The 18,425-nt window shown below is 40.8% G+C and overlaps 1 protein-coding gene and 1 non-coding gene across 3 annotated transcripts in view; one reads left to right on the top strand and one right to left on the bottom strand.

Annotated features, from left to right (window-relative positions):
* The window catches only part of LOC105687722 (protein dimmed-like), a 68,882-nt gene that overhangs the window by 22,663 nt on the left and 27,794 nt on the right, over window positions 1–18,425 (top strand). The gene's annotated exons all lie outside the window — the stretch shown is intronic.
* Trnas-cga lies at window positions 4,453–4,534 on the bottom strand. Its single transcript has one exon. It is a non-coding gene; the product is annotated as a tRNA-Ser (tRNA).

Below are 18,425 nucleotides of genomic sequence, written 5' to 3'. Positions count from 1 at the left end.
AGCAAATTAGATGAATTGAAAGAAAAAAAGAGTTACGAAAAATCTCGCAAGTTACTCGACGGTCCGACGACGATTCGTATTCGAATGCGGCTCGTCCCGGAAACGAAACTTATTCGATAAAGACGTGCGGCGGTTTTACAATAATTTAAAAATCGAATCGCAATCGTTTATCTCGTATAGACCGAAAACGGGATTAGCCAAATTTCGGGCGAAGTGAAACTTCATGCCTTATACATGTATACTGTATACGTCTCGTGTACTTTAAAAATCATCGACGACCCGGACAGTCGATGCAATCGACGGGGTCGCGTGATTGAAAAATTGAATCGAAAATCGCACAGACGAACAATGTTCAATCTTCGTTTTCTTATTCAATTCTTTTGTTTTATCTCTCGATTCGTGGGCCGTTCATTATTTTTTGTCGAGTTTCTATTACCCATGGTGTACGGTACGTTTACTTTCATGTAAACGTTCGATTGTTCGCAGTCTACGATCCATGTCGCGTATGACGTTGACCGAATTGCTCAGCGTTTTCTAAGAAGTTTAATGTAAAAAAATTTTGTTCATTTTTTTTTTTCCTCCTTTTTACTATCTTTAATTATTTTTTGCTGACTACACAATGATGACGTCCGTATATGTATGTACAACTCCGGAATTGTCATACTTTCGCAATGATCGGTGAAGTTTTTTTTTGAATTCTCATTTCGACGTGTACGTTATAAGTTTTACGTAACAGTTAGACCAAACCAGATAACGATTTAGCCGTTCCATTGTGTCGATTTATTTATAACCGAATGAGATCATTAAAATTTGTTTGGTTCGATGAGATAGAGAGAAAAAAAAAGATCCAAATAAATTAATTAATTCTTTGTACAGTCCAGTTGGTTATTTTATTTTATTTTTTTTTTTTCTCTTTCTACTTTTCTTCTATCTTGTTCGCGGGGTAATTAGAGCGTTGCGAAGGCGATTGTCGTCGTGTACATCACTCGAATTATCAACGAAAGTTTTTTTTTTGTTTTTTTTTTTCTTTTACGGTGTCTTTAAGTGTGCATTTTAACTTCCTCTTTCGTACAATTAGTATGCTTCGAGCCATCGGTTCTCCTGATATGCGCACACGGGGGCCGTTAATACTCCCGGTGGCTTACGCGTAATTTTGTATGACGTTGACGCAGAGGCCCCAAAAGTGCGGATCCTACGTACGGACGATCGAAGGTAATCGAAAGTCAGCCGAAACGCGCGCGGTTACTAATTTACGGGATTCCAAACTTCTCGTCACCCCGTTGCGGGGAGATTGATAATTTGACGATCACCGTTCGATTACAGACCGTAAGAGATGAGAAGAGTCACGTTCAATTGAGAATTTGATTACTTATCGGGTCAGATTTGACGTAATTATTCGAATTCATTAACGAATTCCTAATTGCAGTTGCATAAATTTCTTAGCTTCATGTTAAATTTTTGGAAAGCGCGGGTTACGCTCCTTCGGTTAACTGCAGTCCGATATACCCGGTCGCGGTAGCTATACGGCATAATATACCGAGGATTATAAGCTACTTTTCTATATTTGATATCGAGTTTCTTTTTCCATCGATATTCGACACTCGCGTCTTTCCGAACGGTCGTCGCGCGTCAATCTGATGCAAGTCAAGTGACAGCGACTCGCTCGCGTCTGCGAGAGGTTTACGACCGGTAGGATATACATAGGTATGTCCATATGAATCGTGTACGTACAGACAGATCGTGAAACGTGCGTTCTACGATTATACGCGGGTATGTAGCATGTACCTCCTTACGGTTGATGGTTAGTCGGTTCTTTGGTTGAACGAACGAACGTTGTCGCGGCCCGAGTGGCCGACGGACTCCCGTGATCGCCTTCTCAGCCACGTGACACAAGGCCGCGCGATCACCTTGATCTCCGCTCTCTCCCACGGTCTCCCCGTCAGCGTAAGTCGCCATCCCATATATATACCTATATATATATTTACCTACCTGACACATACCTATACCCACCTTATCCGATATACGTGAGCATGTATACACACGTATCACGTATACTTATCGTTCATTATCTGTCCACGTTACCTATTTTAAAGTTATCGCTATTGGTAAGCTGCGACGCATTCATCCCCCGCAATGTCTCATGATGCGCGAATCAAATTTCAGCGTTATCTCCATAAGAAAAATTCGTAGCTTATCTTGCTCAACGGATTCGTGTACCTGAGCTCGGTATAAGATGAAAAAGCGTCATATGATCGATTTTGAGAATACTTCATTTTGAACCCAAAAATCAAAAGGGTACACCCCTTGGATTTTTGTCGATTTTGGGGACTTCTGTTGTTACAGGGGCTTGCATGCTGATTTCGGTACCTAGTTTGATCTCAGAAATTCGAATTAGGCAACTAAATCAAGCTAAGATTAGTATCAATCGAGATATGACAATTTTTTCCCGCTGAAAAAAAAGTTGGCGATAACCTGGCCGTCTCAATGCAAAGATATAATTCAAAGAATAATAATTTTGGATAAAAAAAAAATTGCTACAATTATCGCGAGCTCGATAATTAAAATTGTCAGTCTCCTCTTTATAAATGTACATCAACGTATTGTACGGAATTAAAAATTTATGTGGATTTTTTTTTTTTTTTTTTTTTTGGTACACTCGGTGCCTCCGTTTCTGAACTAAAAGCTTATTCTTCAGTATTGGCGGAATGGGATAGAATTGAACTCGCTCAGTGTACACTGAACCATTTAACTACCGAGACATTATATATTTACTTTTTTATACGGTTACATAGAATTTCGCAGAAAAATCACTGCAAAGGCAAATCACAGCAGCGGTAAATGACTGCAAAGGGTGCCGCCGACCGGTTGGATCAAAGGGTCGATTTACGAGGTGTGAACAAGATCTTTATCAGGTGATGACAGCTCGTCTGGCACCTGCTAACAATGGGAGTGAGAAAAAAATCAGGAAAGGATTTCACACCTCGTCGTCTATTTAAAAGCTATAAATTATTTTTGTATTGATGGCGCGTGCCGGCCGTCAAGATGCCTGACACACGTGTAAAAATGGGAAGTCGCATTGGGTGGTGCGAACTTCGTTTTAATTGGGTGAGCCGGAGCTTGCCACCGAACTCCGCGCGGACTGCATTTGCCCAATGATTTTTATATATGGATTTTGGTGCGAGAAAGCTCAGCGTGGTGGGAGCGTAAGAGACGAGGCGGTACGCCGCGCAGCGGTAGCAATACGAATAAGATAGAGAGCGCTCGGATGCAGCCCGCTAAAATACGAAATCTCGAGCTACTCAACCTGCAATTCCGTTTTCCATGATATTTCGGAAACCAATGATCGGAATTTGACGATGCAATTGAAATTCTCAAGACGTATTTTCGTGGTGATAGATTTTGTTTGTGAAAAGTAATCGAAAACGTAATCAAATTTCATCATTTCGTGAGTGAGAACTCGCAGAATCGAGCATCCACTTCGATTCTAGTCTTGAAATTTCCGTTTTTCCCAACACTTTTTTTGGAAGGAAAAAAAAATGTAGATTCGAAGTCGTAGTATTTTCAAAAGTTGAATTTTTGCACAGTTCATCAATGTAGCGTGGAGCTCGTTGACGTTAGAAATGCGATCATTGTTTCTTTGGAACATTTGTCTCAAACTAAACATTTTATCTCTCATAATTTTTTCTCTACAGAATAAACTGTCATTGAGAAAACCAACTTCGAAATTTTGGTTTTTTGAAATTCATGAGTTCCAAAAAATGCATAATTCACAGATCGCAGCTCCGATTGAAAAATGCTTCCGGGTGTGAGTTCCGGGTCAGAAAAACCATGTTTCAAAAAACCTTCAAGGCAATCGGAGAACAGTGAGTTGAAACGTTTTCGTTTCGAAGTAAAATGCTCCATGTTTGCACATGTGTACGTAGATATTCTTAATCATAATCGTCGTAAACCGGTGCACCGCCACGGTGCAGACCAAGCGTGACGTAGTTTTTTCGTTCGGTCATATATTTTTTATCTTTGCTGCATGATTGTAGAAAAACTTGCATGAAATTATCCAAGCTGCAACGCATTTTTTGTACAGTGGTAACTTTTGGACGTATACCCGTACCCAGCTCGATACCAACAGCGGCATTAGGTATGCAGGATTTTACTTCTTTCGCCCTTACATAAATCTATATGTAATGAAAATTACAACACATATATTCCTGAGTCACTACTTCGGTACGACAACATAATTTTTCCCCTCGTCGGTATTTTCTTTCCCTCTTTTTCCTCAGTGGAATATTAGACCTGCACGTGTCACACCGCAACGATCCAATTATCATTCGAATTTCGAAATTTTCACTTTCTTTCACATTTTTCTTACGCGGAATGGAGGTAAAAAAATTGGAGATGTAACGTGACGCGAATATAAAATTGCGAGGTGCAACGGTAGCGATAAAAAGGTGATTTCGCAGCCGGTAGGATTCGAACCTACGCTCCCAGAGGGAATCTGATTTCGAGTCAGACGCCTTAACCACTCGGCCACGACTGCCGTTGAAAGAATCATATTCCTGACACTAGGGGTGTCATCCCCTAACGTGTTTTCCAACTTGTCCGTAAAACCGGCATTCCTACGGCTCTGAAATTTCGAGCATTCGATCCCTTCACCGATAGATCGAAGCTCCAACGTTTACGGATAGACAATTTTTCATCCCGAGTCCGATGTACGTGAAGTATTTGAAGCGAAGATACAGCTGCCCGATCTCGATGATTGAGAGCAGCGAGAAAAACGATAAGAGGATATGAAATGACGTGACGAAAAAATGAAAAATAAAAATCCCATCAGACCACGTAAGAGTGAAGAAGGTGAACACGTTGCACGAACAGGATTAACCACCGCAGCGATAAGTTCTGGTTATATGTATGTGCAGGCATTTCTTTCAAGGATCATTAACTATCGTTATACATAATATACATCGCGATAGTAGGTACTGTTATACCCGAGGGAATCCGGACGTGCACCGCTAATAATTCACGATCTCTCGCGAGTCCGTTTGCGGGTGACGTACTCCGATACCGTGTTACAGATCGCAACGTCCTTGCTCGTTATTATTATTATTATTATTATTATTATTATTATATCATTACCTCCGAAGAAGATCAGGGCATTTTTATTTCATTCGTCTGGTTATATCGTGCCGATGACAATTTTTTCCATCATTTTTTACGTGTGGTTTTGAATCGTGAAATAAATCTTCGATCAAGAAGCCACTTTTTCATTAAACTTTCATTTCATCTATGATCCTGAAGTTATCTCGATAAAAATGACAGAAGAGAAAAAAATCGGTACAACTCATCGTGTCGGAATTATGCAGAATATATGTATATTCAGATCCTGCTGAACCGGAGGAAATAAAATAAGATGGAGAAAAAGAAAGAAATAAGAAAAAAACCAAACCGGAATTCTACTTTTTCTTACCAGGGTCACTAAGGCTGGTTGGTTTGGCACGTAATGCTCCATATATTATACTGGTTAATCCGCGAGAAGAGCTATGCAACAAAGAGATAGTGCCACAGAAATCTCCGACTATGAAATACGGCGAACAACATTGACCGAGATATCACGATAATTGAATATTGAGTATTGTATCTAAACTATATATATATAGAAGTCAAATTGGGATCCTGCAGGTGTCCGAAGTGCAGAATCTCTGTAATAAACTTGCTCAAAGATTTTGCAATTCGGATTCACGAGGTGAACTACATTATCCACATCGTGGCGTGCTGTCGCCGGTCGTGTTTCTGAACTCCTCAAATTCGAAAAATAACCCATTTTGAGCACGGCAAAAGAAATCACAAGAGAAATTACGAGCAACATCGTTAAACAAGTACGAATTTAATCGAAGAACACAAATGTAACAAATTTTTTCGTCGTCATATACACTTTTCTATCGATATTCGATGCACACGTTGTACAGCAAAATTTTTTCGTGGGAGTTCGATCGTTCGGTCTTGAGTTGTAAAAAAAAAAAAAAAAAAAAAAAAAAAAAAGGAAAGATCTAAAGCTCGGTAAGTGGCAGGCTCGATAACTAGACAAGAGCGGATGATGATGATGGAAATTGAAATTCGAACTTCATTAATGGACGTGTTGATTGATTTTTACAATCGCCGATGTCAGTCAGAACAACTTTCGAAGAGAAAAAAAAAAAAATTGCCGAAGTGTTAATTAATGGAATTACTTTTTATTAAAACTATACGTACACCGTACGGCGAACGCAGTTTGACGGTTCGTTGATATTTCGAAAAAAAAAAAAAACAAATAGAAGAAAAACCAACAAATTACGATAATATTCGTCGCACGATTTGAAGTCGGAGGAGGAATCTAATCCCTCCCCGGTGCATATAACCCGCATGAATTCATAAATTATCATGCATATATATGTGTAATGATATTTCGGCTGTAGAAAAATTCGCACTTTCTCTCGTTATTGCGAAACGAGGTCACTCAAGATATACGGGGAAAATTCCCCCTAGGGGAGGAATGGAGGTGGCAGGCGACGCTGGGATCATTCCAGATCGACGTCGCGACGCCACGCCTCGTAGCGCACGCATGCACTTTAAATCGCTCGTACACGCGACGTGTACGTGTGGAGTATCTGGATTATCAAGCTCTCCTCGGGATATCCAAGCGGCTAAATTATGCAGAATTTATACCCCGCAATCTTCAAAAAGAAAAAAAAAAGAAAAAAAATAAATAAAAATAAAACAGTCGCCGGAGGAAAAAAGAAAGAAGTCGGATTAACGCCATTGGGGTAATTGACAGTCGACGCATGGTATTATGGCACGCAACCCGGTACACACCGATAGCCAATTTATAGTTTTTGCAACACAATTATAATCCGCGACGAAGTTTTTCTTCTATTTTTTTTTTTCGCCAACCGCATTCCTAAGCCACTTTTCCGCGGAACGTATAGTTTAGATTTGATATAAAGAGATTATAATGTGGAACATTTGCACGCGTACGTTACGCCAAGCCGTGCGGGTTGTTACCACGACGAGAGTTTATAAAATGCAACGCCACGCCACAAGTTCGGCTTATACCTCCTACTTGTCCAGGCCACGTATACACCCGTTTCGCTCGATATTATTATTAACTCGAATTTTTTTTCATTAAATTATGGGGATTGCAGAAAACTTGTCGATTAAATTCCAAATATATAATACGTGTACGCTGTACGTTATACGCCGCGGTTCAACAACTCATACTGAATAATTTAATTATACGTTGACAAATCGTTCGGCAATATTACTGACGCATAGTTTACCATTAGATCTTTAGATCCGATCGCAAAACTATGAGGTATATAGGTGTACCCGATAACCTGTAACACAAGTTTTCATGGTATGTATAATATAACGCTGTGGGCGTTTATTTGCACGACGTACGTATACGTATGTATACATATATTGTGATACGCGTAGAGTAATTCAAACGTACGAAGCCGTTGGAAAAAAAAAAATTCATTTCAATTCCCACGTAATCACGTGCTAATTTGAAGTAAAAATCGAAGGGACTCACTCCGAATTCGAGCGGAAGAAACGAAAGGTATGGAAAAAAATGTGGACACCGCGAGGGTTGTGGTGGCAAAAAAATTTCGTCGCAATAAATTTCACTCGATGGCGGTATAATAAATTTTAGCGATTATCTCGTTCGGCAGTTCGATTCGCGCTTCGATACGTGGTGCGAGGTAGATGTGTGTGTATGCGCTTATGTGACTCCTTCGGTAGGAGGATAAATATCTGTAGCGAATTGTATACCGTACTTATATACTCGTAGGTATATACGTATATATATATGATATAATAACGTTGATTTCTGCACGCGACATAAACAAGTCCTCAGGATCAGTTGTCAGTGTCAGATTTAACGCCGGTTATCCATTTGATGTATAGTATTAGCACACGTCGATTTCGACACCTGTACAATTTCCACTATTTCTGTTTCTACGGATACACGAGTGCAAAAATCACGTACACACTCTGCGGATTAATTAATCACCCAACTACCAACGTCCGTATCACTCGCTAACTAATTTGATCGATAACATGAAAGATCTTTACGCTCCTCCTCAAAAACCGGCGTTTCACTCCGTTCGGATTCTTTGCCTCCGGAAAATTGGGAGCAGCTTTCAAACGGGAGAAACGAACAAAAAAATAAAAAAATCGTCTCACCAAAAAAACCTCGTCGCGAGTTACCGAATCGGAGCGCAGGGTGTTAACTTCGCGCGTACGAAGAAACGGTTCGCGTGTGTCGCTTTTTTCTTGCCATTTTCCTTTTTTTTTTTTTTTTTTTTCTTGCCATTCGAACGTACAGGACGCAGGTGATATCGCAGGTTCACGTATACGTACGCACGGTTGCGAACGTACGGTGCGTTTATGTATTTTCTTGTGGGAGGAGGTCCCGCCCGCGCCCGAGGCAAAGTTTCACTCCAGTGGTCCAGTTTGGTCGGTTGAAAAAAATGGAATGAGATAAAGAATAAAAAATGCTTGATTATACCGCCGTTAGTCTGGCGCGCATATATCTTTATTTCACAACTCGCGCGCGCGCGTTTATACAGAGTGTATAAGGTATACAGGTATAAAACGCTGTCACCTGACACCGCACGCGGGTCCCACCGCCGCGCCGCGCCGCCCGGCTTCGCGAAGTAAAGTTACTCGCTGCGCTCGCCGCGTGTTAAAAGAAGTCGAGTTGGTCCAGATCTCCCGCCGTGATTTTCTTGTCTCCGCAGCCGCTATATATCATATATATAGCGGCTGCAAGTGGATGTTGTAGGGAAAAATACGATATATGCATACGCTTATACGTACGTTGTGCGTTATTGAATTATTCAATTTAGATGAATGCAGATATTATAATACTGACTGAAACCGAGGTGGAAATTTTTCAAACGTACCGAACGAAACTTCGATAGCGTGATGGAAAACGCACCCCGGAAGCGATATACATATATGTAACGTGTTCGGAAATGAGAATGACGCGAGTAGACGCGGACGTGGATGTGAAGAGCGTTTTACCGCCTCGCGGAAAAAGTTAACACAATATAAGTGTAGATAGAGATATATTATATATAGATATATATATATAAAATATAATTGCAGCGCGGTAATTACCGTAAAAGCTGATTAAATACAGTGACTTTCTTCATTTTCTACCTGCTGCGGCTGAGATGCCGATGCCGATGCAGTTCCAATGGCTCTCGCTGCTCGCCCTTGTCGGTGAGAGGCGTAGGTAATTTCGATCAAGATCTATAATACGCTTCAGCACTATTTTAATTTCAATTTTAATAAGCAATTTTCTCAACTGTGAAACAATCTCGCGGCGAGAGTTTCCGCTGTATCAAGAATCATCAATTTATATATATGTATAATACATATATTATTACGCTGACTTTGTTACGAACGTTGCAGCGAGACTTATTTTTTGCTTCCGCGGTTTTTTTTTTTTATTCTCTACCTTTCGTCGATCGGATGTCGTCTGATTTTTCGCACTCGTAAATCTTTGATTGCTCGGACCGCTCGATAATCACTTCAGAAGGTAAAACGTCACGTTTGGTCTTTGAAATTTTGCCCATTTTTATCATCCGCGAATCTAATTGACTGTGGTCAAGCAACCTTGACCAAAAGGAAAGCAGGTACGGTATTTCGGTATTCTTTATGACCCGTTATTCATTGTGCTTTGTATACACATTAGACGGATATACACGGAGATCCGTTGCACGTAAACACCTCACTCTCAACTCGAGGCGCTCAGCTTCTAACTACGTACAAAAAGATCTCGTTTTAATTGCGATTCGGTTAGGCAAGATTATAACGCCGTGAAAAAAACAAACCAGACGCATCGCGCCCCCGGATAGCGATGGTGATACCTCTGCCACAATCGGAGCGATTCGCTAGTGCCCATCGCAGCGGTAGAAATAGCGAAAAGTAAAAAAATTTGAAAAAACCTACTCCTCGGTACCATTTTTTCGGTACGATAATAATCGAGTGGAGACCGAATGAATGGAGACGACGAAAAAAATTGTTAACCGGTACTCCGCTCGGTACACCTGTAAAAAAAAAAAATCATTTCACTCGGCCGGATCGATCAGATGCACCTACTCTGCCCCTGAAATTCGTGATTCACGATTTCGCATGCACATCGCGATCGTGATACATATAATGAGATACGTACACACGGCGTTGATCGTCGGGTGTATTTACACGGCCCCAGAGTGGGCAGAGAGAGAGACACGTACACACACACACACCCGTATACCTGTACATCGCGCGGTTGGCTGAGTAGAGATGAAAGTTGGTTCTGCTTCATAGATCTAACTTTCTTGGCAAGAATTCCATTTACTGGCAAATAATAAATAATAGCTTAATAACACACTATTAATTTCGCGTGGATATAGTATACTCTCGAGGATCTTTCCGGCGCATGTATTATATGTACCAGATACGCACACATAACCGCGCGTACGAAGCGGCGGGTATATCGTCGAAGTTTTTTATACGCGAGTCGCGACTCAAGCGCGATCAAACCGAGGGTGGACCACACTTTTTGAATATTTTCCCCCCGGATTCGTAGAGCGCGAAACTGTGCGCCGTCGCGCTATAATTCGTGTAAAAATTACATCCGCGCGTCGGGTGCATCTGATCGAGCTGCACATGCAGAAGCGAAACGATCCGATCGTTCTGAAATGCACGTACAAGTATATCCGTATATACGTGTAAAACCGACACGATTTCAAGATACACTCGCAAGAGCATCCTCGCCGTGTCTCCTCCTCGCGTATTTTTACAAAACGTGTGCGCGATGTGCCGCTAAAGATGATGATCGTGTACCGCGGGAGCGAGCTGTTCTTATATACGTATACGTATATTCACGTATGAATGCGAACGTGTAACGGATTACACCGTAGATTAGGCATGCCCATAAATCTAAACGGATGCGATTTCAAGAGAAATTTCGATTTACGATCTGCAAATTCGTGCTAAAATTATCGCAACTCGAACGCCATTTCTTCGCTCGTTCGCGCTCACCTGCATATCGATAAATTCAGAAATTGCATATATTTTTCTCAAAGCGGTGATCGCGTAGCATTTTTTGTTCTTTGTTGTTTTTTTTTTCCTCCTTTTTTCACCCGATTCTCTTTCTCTCTGTTTCAGGTACGTACCTTAATTACTTCTCTCTCGATGGCTCGCATTATGCGGGCAGCTCATTTTACCTACAGATCCTGTAAAACTGCACGTCTCGTCTATACGTATGGGTACGTGGTTTGAGTAAGTTACGACCGGTTTAACTAAAGTTCACGATCCTGAAAAACTTGCGGTATTTTATGTATTTTGCAAGGAGGTATTTCTGTTCTTTTTGTTTTTTTTTGCGTTTTTTTTTCTTCTCTCGCTTTTGCGACACGATTCCTGCGAAAGATGATTCGGAATCTCCATACCGGTGCAATATCGACGGTCTACTCTCCAGTAGCGATTCGTCGATTCCGATCAGACTTGTGGGAAACCGATCGATCGAATTCATGTCCACATTTTTTTTTTTTTTTTTTCAACTACACCCGGTATAAATTCGTCAACGTGTATCGGAAAGACGTAGAAGCACAAAAATTCGTCTGCTATCCGTACAGCGACAGAGATACGCATAACAATATAGTATATCGTACACGTATACCGAGTATACTTCGCGAGATGCCCGCGGTTAAGCTGTCTCCGGAGAAAACCACTCCGCAGCAGCCAACTCGATCAGACTAGATCTAGTGGTATTATCGGACCGAATAATCTTTCAATGCCTCTACAGGCGTCTGGGTTACAGACGTAGGGCTGTCTAACTGGCGATTGCTTCAACGTTTGTTCTTTTTTTTTTTTGGTTTTTTTCTCTTTTCATTTCATTTTGTTTTCAGATATTTTTTGATCTTTTTTCTTCTTTCTTCTGGTTTCCTTTTTTTTTTTCTCCGTCTGGTCCGTGTAATGTACGGCGTATTGATCGCTCGTTGCAACGCCGAAAGTGGTTACTATATTGATTTGCTTCTGTCAGTAAAGCGATCTTACTTTGAGATTATTATATTGAAATGATATCCAATTAGAGATTTGGAATCGATTCTCTTTAACCTTTGATTCTACGTTGCCAGACGAATTGAGACGAGAACGACCAGATAAAATCGTCGACTTATTTTTTAGCTCCGAACCTCGTGTCGTAGAAGCTCACCTCGTGCGCCATTATAATCGATGGGAATGTTCGCCCGTGACGATAATCTCCACGATATTTTCGAGACGATTATTGATAGAAATTGTGATTCGCATTCGCTTCACGTGCTTGTACGAATTTTGTACACATGGGTGTGTAAAGATCGAATGGAAATGAATAAACTGCGTACATCTACAGCGCTACCCGCAGCTTCTGCTCAATTGTGCTCTGAAAGTAAAAGTAATAATCGTCTAATTAAAAATCATCCGCGCTCTCGTATTTTTATGTATATTTCGCATATATATATATACGATGTGTGGAATGTACCCAACATGCGGGTGCCGATCGAACGATAATTTAACTCTTGGGAACACCGAAGGAAAAAAAAACGAACGATAAAAAGTCGGTCAATAAATTTTTGAAAAAAACCTTTCACCGCTGCACCCATCTTATCAACGTTTTAATCGAACCCCATGTAAAATATTTACGCGTTCGGATTACGAAAACTATATATGCTCCATTTGATGTTTAGTATATAGGTGCGCGCATGGAACCAGTTTAAATAATGGAACGCACGTTTACACATGATCCCGAAACGACCCGAGTACGTGTTCGCCTGCCTTTTTTTTTCTATTTTTTTTTTTTTTTCTCTTAACAACCGAGACCTAACTATAAAAACCACATCCCTACGTCATTTAACATTTTAACGAGTTATAATTTGCGCCAGATATCAACTGTGTAAGATTCTATTAACTACGTCGCGTTTCTCGAATTTGAATTGGTATATTAAAATTAATTTGAAATCAACGATTCGATTGTAATTTTAAATTGCGTTCGATACGTACGAAATTTGCGGCAAATTTGTACCGCGATAAGTTGTTTTTTTTTCTTTTTTTTGTCCACCGGACGGATTATCCGATTAAAATTTGAGATCGAAGATTTTTCACGATTATTTTCACGCCCGTGAATAACGTATTCGTTTCAATTTTGGGTACGTACACCTCTTACGCTCGGCGTGTAGAGTGCATCGTGCGTCGAACACGCGAGGGGCCCCAAGATCGAGAATATTTTGGAGAAAGCGACGCGATACGAGTAAACCGGCTGAATCGAACCTCGAATCTAACCAAAAATTTTCCAACCAGTCCGTCGTCGTTTCTGGTTTCCTTTTTCTTTGCTCTTATTTCGTATCTGCAAAGCGGCACACGGCGTGTGCAGAGCAGCGTCAAGCTCCCCAAGCTGTCAATCAAAGTCAACGTCTTTCCTATACCGCTTCATTACATTGCACATTGCACGTTGCGGCGCAAGTACGGTACACCGTGGTAGCGGTACAGCGAAACTGGATCCGAAACGTTTTATTCATTTATTTATTTATTTATTTATTTTATTTCCTACCTTTTTTTTTTTTTTTCTTTTTTTCTTTCTTTGTTTGCAAAATCGAGTTTCGCGTATAAATAATCCTCAACCATAAAGTCGATATAGATATGGCTGTGTAATACATATGTATCGTACATGAAATTTGCATTTACAAAGTTCGTGTAAATATGTATGTATGTGTACGATAATCCATACGCCAGTCACTCAAAAGCGAAAATCCCACGTCATTATCAATCACTTTCAATAATTCAGTTGGTTCTTTCTTCGAGACGAAATAAAAAAACACGATTTTTTATACAATCAAACTCGAAATTCACTTTTTCATCGGATCGGTCGTTCGTCGGGCTTCAAATTTTTTTTACGTTTGGTGAACCGTATAGTTGCAATTGCGGATACGCAGCGTAAGTGAGGTAGACGAGAAATGAGATAAGATCGTGAAAATATAATTTGTATAACGAGAAAGAAGAGAAAAAAAAAAAAAAAAAAGCGGATTAATGAATATAATTGGGTGCAGATTCGTGACGGAGTCCCATATTATATTCAGCGTCAATATACATTATTAATTATTTCCATAATAATCTATAAGTGCACTTTAGATTATAACATACGCTATACCTGCATAACTCGTACCGTGTATAACTGACTACTTGTATTCGCGGATACAGTATGCAAATACATAAAATATATCGTATGTACGTTATTATGCAGACGTTGATCTCTGCGGCAATTGCTGCCGGACTGCATATGGCGCACCTTTAAAATATTCATATGGTATAAAAGTCGCCACTGCCCTAATTGCCCGCGGTGCAGGGGGCGTCAAACGACCGCGCGTTCCCGACTCGACGATCGACGAAATAAAGTAAGACAATAAACAAAAAAAAAACAAAAAAAAAGGAAAGAAAGGAAAAAAAGCCGTACGAATAAATCACAAAATCGGTAAGAAGAAAAACCGAACGAGATAGAAATAGGAGAACAGAAAACTCGAGAAAAAAAAAAAAATAAACCACTTCGCACGATTTTAGTATAACTAATCATTCGCGATTATACGTGCGAATGCATGCACGTTAGGTGTACACGCACACCTGCGTGCAACGGTGCATGTGTGAAATAAGACGCAGTGATCGTATATGTAAGTGGGAGCCGGAACAAAAACGGCCTTGCCAGGTAACCACGCCCTGCCATGGCATTTTCACTGTATTTATTATACCGCACTGGTATACCTACATAGGAGTTCAATACATACGTACATATGCGAGACAACATATGTTACATATATATAAATATATATACAGACACACCCACGATATCTCGGTATAAATCGATCGAGTCGATCCGATTCGGAGCCGCGTATACATGATCGTCGTCTTATTGCCAGGTAATAGCATGTAATAGTCTTTCACTCGGTCGTCGTAAAATTTTTCTTTTCTTTTTCTCTTTCGTTTTTTATTTCATCTTATTTTTTTCTTTTTTTTTATTCTTTCGGCTACCCGCCGGTCGCCGGAGATCGCCGATTTATTTTTTCAGAACCTTCGCGGAGACAATCGCAAAATTTATAACGACGACGCGCTGCAGGTGGAGAAATAAGTAGATGCGATTTCGTCGACGATTTGTTTGTTTTTTTTCTCATATTTTTGATTGGACTTTTTTCTTTTTTTTTTTTCTGTTTTTCGGGGGGCGGGCTCGCACAGGGCCTACTTCGTGCGGATCAAGTTGGATCAACACGTATCAAGTTCGTGTTCCCGGTTCTTGGGCACGTAAAGACACGTGCGTTAACTGGGCCACGAACCCGGACTCCTCCGCTATCTCCGTTCGTTCGTTCGTTCGTTCGGCTCGTGTGTAATGTACATACATACATTATTGTTTCTTATTCACGTAATTGTATGCACGATTCCGGGGAAGATATTCCTTGGGCCTTCCTGGCTGAACAGGATGTGTAATAGTTTATCGCGATTTCGGCGCTCACAAGTGTTCACAGATTTCAACAACAGGAGACATATTTATATAATATCCCGATTGGTAATCCTTACGTAAAGTAACGGAGGCGAGGGGATGCGAGAGGAGATCGATTCGGTGAACAAAAGAGAAGAGAAATTGAAACTGTCTCGTTTGATCCGCTTCCAGATTTGCGGGAACGATCGAAATCGCGCGGCGACCCCGAATCCGAATATCCTGGAATCGTCGATCGATCGCGCATACGTACGTACCTACGTACGTACGGATGTATAAAATATACAATGGCCGACGGGGGGGTTTCGATGAAAGTTGCGACGGTGTATGTTCATTGTATGTATAAAATGCTGCGAAGGTAGCAACCGATCGTGGAACGAGTAACGGTGATTCGTGCGATCGTGACAAACGATCGAATCGAATCGAATACTGCAACTCCGCGCGCCCGCGCTCTCTACGCGACAATAAATTTCATCTCCGCAAACAATTATCCTCAATTATGCAAATGTTAATTTATTTTATCACCTCTACGCGATGAATTATTACGCGCAACGGGACAGAGATAATCGGCCCACCCTTACGAGCGGAGCAAAACGCAAGCGCGCGAGTTCCTCCATCGAGGGCGATGAGGATTTTGATCAGATTTTGGAAAAGCTCCGTCTGAAATCCGTCGATCGATCGGCGGGCGAGTGGAATCGAAAGCTTATAAAAGATTATCCGATAAATTATTCTTCTCTTTAACAGAAAGTTATACACGTATACCCAACTCGACTGCAATTCACGTTAAACGGTGAAATTTACGATCTGTCGTGAACGTAATTGCGGAGTCGAGCCGAGCGCGCGATGTTATATAGATCTAGTTAGGAAATCATTGCGACCCGAAGATCCCGCGGTCGATTTAAACTGACGTGGAATTATTTTCACCAATGCTTCCACGTCTGCAACCGACTTCCATAAATCCGATATAATATACCCGTACATATATATATGTATATGTATGTATACAAGCCTAGCGTACATACATACGTAATAGACAAGCGATAGGAGACGCGCGAACGCTCGTAAACCCTCTCGAGATAATCCTGAGTGGCTCGCTCTCAGCTCCTTAACAGCTATTTGCTCTCCCGCGATCTCGAATACAAAGGTACTGACTTCGGAGAGAGAGAGAAAAAGAAAAAAATCGAGTATGAATCAAATCGGTTGAAGCAATTTGAAAATTTTTCGCTTCATATATTACAAAAACGCCGTTGAAAACTTTCAGAAACGGAGATACGATTTACGCCGGTTACAATTCGACCGTAAAATGTAACAACGATCGGCGTCCGCTCCCCTCTTCCTCAAATTGACGAAACCAGTTTTTTTTCTTTTTTTTTTTTCTTTTTTCTTTACTTTTGGAAAGAAAGCTTCGAACGAGGGATACGCCGGTTGAATTACCGATCACGGTACGGACCATAGGAGCGATGATATCGCGTTGGAACGGCGAAGATTTCTGCAAACTATTTTTATAATAACGGGGAACGCAAAACTGTTATACATACCGATCTCCCGTGTGCACCCAAAGATCGTTTACAAGTGCTCCCCACTATATCTATGCGGTAAAATAAGTACACGGCTGCCCACGTAGTCTGGAATACTTTACATCACACCGAGGGCCGTTCACCTCACGATACGATCGGTATAGATCGATACACTAAAAAGCATGAAAAACACCTGACGATCGACTTCGAAACATCTGTATCGCAGCATCTCGTGTTCCGATCGCTCTCATAATTCCCCTCGTCTTCGGCTCTTGAAATAACAGCAAGCTGTACGCGAATTAGAGTTGACCAAGCGAAGGAACATAACCAACACTTCGCTTCATTTTTTTTTTAAATTGCCGGCCATTGTGCGCCTCGAGGTTCTATCTCTTAAAAGTTAACGGAATTAAGATGGATCGTTTTAATCGCCACATGGTTACGCCCACCAACGGTACACTTCGGTACATAATTTGACAAAAATCGAATGAAAATAGTGCGAAAACTACCTCAGTCCCAGTCAAATGGGTTTCGGTAGTTTTTTTTTTTCTCATTCTTGTTCAATCGTTTTTCGTCTCTTCTGTCAAATCGGAAGCTAATCGCCTCGCAGGTATATCCGTAAAAAAAAAAACAAAAAAAAAAAAACGGAAAGACATAAAAGTTTGAATTTCAAGCTTCACGCAACGATACGGGAGATGGAAATTTGTCGACTTTTACGTCCTCTTTTTAATGGCTCGTTTCGGGTTTATCTGAAGTGAGCAGAAGCGGTAGCGCAGGTGCTTGATGAGGTTTGAGGGAATCGCGAGGACGATTGTTGATGTGGTTTCATATTTATTATTTGATAACTTCTTTTTTTTTTTCCATACTCATTTAAGTGTACAAGCGGAATGACCGTCTACCGAGTACCGGCAATTATTGAAATACATCTTTGAAAAGAAAAAATATGTTCATCGGCATCGCTAATTAATATTACCGACAAACTTTCTATCGCAAGGATATTTATTTGTCCACGTAGGTAACGCGTAGTTCCTAACGATTCTAAGTAAAATATTGATAAATATTAAATGGACGCGTATAAAACGGTGTCGCAAGGATCGGGTTTTTTTCTGTCTCGTTTTTTCGGTTCACGTATGCACTTTGTCACGTGATCACTTGCAAAATATCCCTTCGACATTTTTCGATATTCACGTGTCCGACGAATTTCTAGTTTTTAGTTGAAAAAAATAAAGCCGACAGAACTCGGAGCGAATCAATGCATGTCTTTTTTCACCGATTCATATTCCGCGAGTGCCCCAATAACCGTTGATTATAATTGGAATCAATTAAGAGATCGACCGACCGCAGAAATTATCATCGTACCTACAGCTTGTACC

Source organism: Athalia rosae, chromosome 3 (assembly GCF_917208135.1).
Source record: "Athalia rosae chromosome 3, iyAthRosa1.1, whole genome shotgun sequence".
Taxonomy (NCBI): Eukaryota; Metazoa; Arthropoda; class Insecta; order Hymenoptera; family Athaliidae; genus Athalia; species Athalia rosae.
The sequence above is the reverse complement of the archived record's forward strand: the minus strand, read 5'-3'. Positions and strand labels throughout refer to the sequence as shown.